General features: G+C 31.9%; 1 long non-coding RNA gene across 1 annotated transcript; it reads right to left on the bottom strand.

Moving 5' to 3' along the window:
• Positions 1-2,952: 2,952 nt before the first annotated feature.
• LOC141621370 (uncharacterized) lies at positions 2,953-5,308 on the bottom strand. The gene is made up of 2 exons (XR_012532265.1): positions 4,911-5,308; positions 2,953-3,196 (listed from the first exon to the last, which is right to left on the bottom strand). It is a non-coding gene; the product is annotated as an uncharacterized LOC141621370 (long non-coding RNA).
• Between the last annotated feature and the right edge of the window lie 513 nt (positions 5,309-5,821).

The following is a 5,821-nucleotide window of genomic DNA, read 5'->3' as shown; positions in this document are numbered from 1 at the left end:
CAACAGGTCCTTATAGAAGTCCATAAAAGCATTCTAGATCTAGGTAGTATCTTCACACATTTGCCCTTTCACATCAGCAATTCTGAGAATTTTATTTTGAGCATTCCTATTTTTGATCAGGCTATGGAAATACTTATTGTTATGATCACCTTTCTCCAGCCACACAACTTTAGATTTTTGTGTCAAGAACTCATAAGCAGCCTGGTCAAGAAATCTAAGAGCACTAGCAGCATCCATTTCTTGTTGAATAAGTTCAGCATTAAGAGGATCACTCCTCAACTTGCCATGAAAATATTCCAGAGCCATTTTAGCTCTAGTAGCATTGTTCACCACATCATCAAAATCCAACTTATTCAAATTCTTCAAAGGCATCTTAACATCTTTTAGATTTTTTGTGAGCTTGAACATATTGGTACCATACCTATCATTGTCCCACACAAGCTTCACACAAGGCATAAACTCCACAGACTTAGGCCATGTTCTTTATGGATTTTTAGAGCTGAACTGAATGAAGCTGAACTGAACTGAGCTGAGCTGAACTGAACTTAATGGAGCTGAGCTGAACTGAACTGAACTGAACTGAACTGAACTGAATAGAGCTGAGCTGAACTGAACTGAATAAAGTTGAACTGAACTAAGCTGATTGCAGCTAAATTGAACTGAAATAATATTAATATTATTATTAATATTAATACTAAATATAATATAATTATATTTATAATTAGTGAAAATTGTCAATAACCACCTAGTATTTATCGTATTATACAAATTACCACCACGTATTTTGTTTATTACAAATTATCACCTACATTACACCGTATATATCCCATCTACCACCGTATTCCATTTTCGATTATCGTTTTACTTGAGTCTCGACTCATTAAGTTAATAAACTATAGATTGACCAAATTACCCTTCCTTTAATTCAATCAAAATATGTACAACCACCTAAATTAAAAGAAAAACATCACCCTAATAATTCATCATCATCTTCGTTCGTCAGCAAATTGCCAAAAGCTAAACTAAAATCACAACACCCAAATTATTTACATCATAATCAACACCACCCCTAAACTAAAAGGTAAACAACAACATTCATCGCCACCTTACCACATGTCTCACTGCATCTACTCACCACTGCCACCTAACCACCACCTAACAACCACCTCACTACCACCCTTTGTAGTCTCAACCAAAGTGTCCCGCCTCGTCGGCGCCAGTTTCTGGTGATGTGAAGCCGCCACCGACACATACGCAGTGGTGGAACCCGGCTTGCAGAAAATGAGCCAGGATCTGTGAGATCGCAAACAAACGGTCTGTAGTGGAACCATCGAACTCACCTGCTGAATTACTCCCACCGTAACGCCGTCGTGAACAACACCGCCCTGCACGCGCTTAAATTAAAGCCTATATTTCTGTAAATGATTGGCCACATTCTCCCTAGTTAACCCATCAACATTCATTGTTGTGGGAGAACGATTCATTCATGGATTGTGGATGGCTTTTGAGAGGATTTGGGTTTTTTTGGGGGGGATTTGTTGACTATAGTGGTTTTGAAGATGAGGTGGGGGTTTCGTTGTGGTGGAGGAATAGTTGACTAATGTGTATTGTATAGTGGCGATGGCGAGGAGATGGTGGGAGGGATTGTGTGCACTGCACTGAACTACTGGAGGGAGAAAGGGGGTGGTGGAGTTGTAATGTAGGATGAATAATAACAATTCTAAGTAAATTAGATACTAGCTCATCTTTGAGATTTGTTTAAGATTGATGAATAATTGTTTGATATTGATTCTTCAAATATAAATTGATTTTGTTTGTATTTTTGGGTAAAGTGTTTGATTTTGTTTGTAGTGAGTGTTTAGAGTGAATAATAAAAGTAAGGGTGTTTTGGTCATTTCATAATTTATTCACTTAATGAGTCGGGAATTAAATTAAATGAGGGTCGAGAATGATATATGGTGGGAATTCGGATGTATACAGTGAAACGTAGGTGGTTATTTGTAATAAACGAAATACTAGGTGATAGTTTGTACAATACGGTACATAATAGGTGGTAGTTGTAATTTTCACTTATAATTATTATTATTATTATTATAAAAACGCAAACTTTTTTTATTATTATTCTTACTACTACTACTACTACTACTACTACTACTACTACAAGAAGAAGAAGAAGAAGAAGAAGAAGAAGAAAAAGAACATTACTAATAATAATATTAATACTAGTAATTATACTAATTTGAGTGATTATAGCTAGGTAGCCACCATGAACCACAATACACTATCAATTTTATTAGGTGAAATAATGGAGCACTGATTTGCTAGATTGTTGTTCAAAGTCTAGCTATGTATCATCCTAATTTGAGTGATTAGGTAGCCACCACGAAGCAACAACAATCCTAATTTAATTAATTAGATAAATAAAAAGCGACATACCCTAATTTCATCTTTAACAAACAAATAAATTTGATTGATTAATTAAAACTCAACAAATAATGTTAATAATTGATAAACAAGTAAATTAATTTATTATTTGATAAATTAGAATTCATCTTGTAAGTTTTAAGTCATTTGAGCAATTAAATTAAGTTTTAGGGAAAAATATTGATTCAAGAGTCCATTTGGTTCAGTTTTAGGTGAAAATGGTACAAAATAGAACGATTGATGAAAAAGTGTATGTGAAAGAGTAAAGTTCGTATTTGAAAAATAATTAGGTATTAATAATAGTAATATTAAAATTAACAATGTTATTAATAATGTTATTAATAGTTAATATTCATATTCATATTAATAATAATAATATTAATATTAGTAATAATATTAATTTTTTTAATATGATTATTATTGATTTTAATAACTATAATATTCAAAATGATAACAATAATGAGGATGACTAATTAATAATAAATTAATGATAATAATAATAATAATAATAACAACAACAACAACAAAAACAACAACAGTAATAATAATAAATTAAATAAATAAATAATATTAAAAATATTAATAAAAACTATTAAGTTTAAGATGTACAAAATTGAAATGGCTGAATTTAGTGGAGCTGAATTGAACTGAGCTGAACTGAATGGAGCTGAACTGAACTGAACTGAATGGAGCTGAGCTGAGCTGGACTGAACTGAATAGAGTTGAACTGAACTGAGCTGAGCTGAACTGAACTGAATAGATCTGAGCTGAACTGAAATGAGCTGAAAATAAGTCAGAAAGAACAGGGCCTTACTCCATATGTTGTAATACATAAAATGTCTTCTCTTTCTAGGGCCAACAGTCATATTCTGAACCACACACGGGCAATGATCAAAGTTGCCCTCACAATAGAAATGAGCATACACATTAGGATTCTGGAGAACCCACCCCTGATTGACCAACACTCTATCTAAACTGATAGCCTATAACCCTTATAGTCTAACAACCGTTGATAAGGGTGATTCTATAACGAGTTTTTGGAAACCGTTAAACATTTTTGATAACGGTTTCTTAAACAGCCATTATCACATTATAATAACAACGTTTTTTAAGGGAAACCGTTATTCTTATTAGCGCGGTCTACGTTTCCCGCTAATATTTGGAAAACGATAATCCAAGTGTCGTTATTATAAGCATTAAACCGTTGTGATGCGCTCGTTATTGATGGCCAGATTTGGCGTAGTGTGCGTGTATTTGTAATTTCTAATATTTCATGTACGGAGTACTTTATAGATTTCATATTTGTTTTGTACATCAAAGTGTTCGTATTTTGAATAGTTCTATTATATACATTAGTTTAATACATGAAAGCATTGTTAATAGGTGTGATTTTATTATTTGTATATACGTATTGGATGTTTTGTTGCCCTATCATAGTCTTTTATTGTAATTAGAAAACGAGAGTATATATAAATTTTATTTATGCGAATCCTTTAATTTTCTTCTTTAGCGTTTATCGTTATACAAGTATTATATTATATTACACTCAAAATTAATTGAGTAAATAGATACCATTTCAAAGCTTACGTAAAGGGTTTTTGAAAAAGTTTTGAGCAATGTGAGAAACTCCAATATTAGTAAAATACGAATAAACAAATAAAAAGCATAAACTAAGAAATGAAACTATTATTTAGACAAGATATTGTTAAAGTTCCAAATTTGACTAAAAGATGAAAACAATTATTATAAACAGTTTAGAACACGTATTTGGGTTTGTGTAGACATGCAGAAGTTTGTAGACATGTATGTATGTGTTGAGAAAGCAATCTAACAAACATCAATTTAATTAGTAGTATATGATTCTTTTTAGTATGAATTTGTTAAGTAATACCATATGATTGTTCTGTGATCTTAGATCTATATATCAACTATATTACTCTTTGCCTTTCAATCTCTCATCCATTTACACTATTTAAATTACATAACTCTATGCCCAATTTTATTGTAAAACGGTTATATATATATATATATATATATATATATATATATATATATATATATATATATATAGGGTTGAGATCCTATGAGAACCCTCCTCCCATGAGAACCGTGAGAACCCTATGTTCAGAATTTTTGTATCAAAAGTACAATAATATTATACTACGGGTTCAGAACTTTTATACCAAAGGTACGAGACATTTGATAAGACAATCCCATTCACTCTTTTTATTATTTGTAGATTTATAAAAATGCATACTTTGTACTTTTTATTGATGTTCACTCGTTATAAAGAAGATTGGCAGACATCAATAACAATTAATAATAACAAATAAAATTGGAAGTGTAGGCTGAAATAAAATACACAAAGAAATCGAAAAAAGAGAAAACTCAAGCTTTATGGAATTAGAACATGAAAGAAGCAGCCACTAAAGCAATAACGATGAAACATACACCAACAACTATAACTCAATTCAACAAAATATTACCATTTTAAGGTGCGACAACAGGTACGTCGATAGCTGAATTCAATGGAATAGCAGCTGGAGAAGAGGCGGGAGTATCGTCGGCGACGGGAGGTACGGTTGTGGTGGGTGGAGCTGTGGCGGGTGTTGGTGGTTAGTAACTGGCAACAACGGGGAGTAGCGGAGTAGATCGAGGAGGGGATTGAGCGACGGCGGGGATGGCGATAATGATAGCGATTAGTAGTCTTGTGATTAACACCATTTGTTATAATTGACTTATGGTTTTGCGGGTGTTGGATAATTCATGCTTTTATCTTATTAGTCATCAGTAGGTTGTGTTTTACTTTAAATCGTAGAGGACAAATTTGTCGTATTAAGTATTTTTGTATTAGTTATAACAGTAAAATAACAAAATAATGAACTTATAGTATTGTTGTGCCTCTAGTAGAAAAGTTCTGAACCATCATATAATATTGTTGCACCTTTGGTACAAAAGTTCTGAACATGAGGTTCTCATGGGAAGAGGGTTCTCATAGGATCCTAAATCTATATATATATATATATATATATATATATATATATATATATATATATATAAAATTTTCTTAGTCTCAGTCATTTATTTACCTTTGATTTAGGCAAAAAGACTAAGAAAGAAAGAGCGGACCATATTTGTGAGTGTTGCTATTGAGTGATAAGTGAACAATAAGTTATAGGATGATCACATTACTCTTTAAAAATATTTCATTATAGAAAGGTAAACAAATGAATGCGTCACAAATAAATAAAATAGGTAAACAAATGAAAAATATTCCAACATAGAAAGGTAAACAAATGAATGAGTCACGCATAAAAAATTAGGTAAACAAATGACTGGAATGAAGGGAGTAAATATTCCAATATAAAAAGGTAAACATATGAATGAGTTACCCATA

The sequence above is a fragment of the Silene latifolia genome, chromosome X, assembly GCF_048544455.1.
Source record: "Silene latifolia isolate original U9 population chromosome X, ASM4854445v1, whole genome shotgun sequence".
NCBI lineage: Eukaryota > Viridiplantae > Streptophyta > Magnoliopsida > Caryophyllales > Caryophyllaceae > Silene > Silene latifolia.
This window is presented reverse-complemented; position numbering and strand designations above follow the sequence as displayed.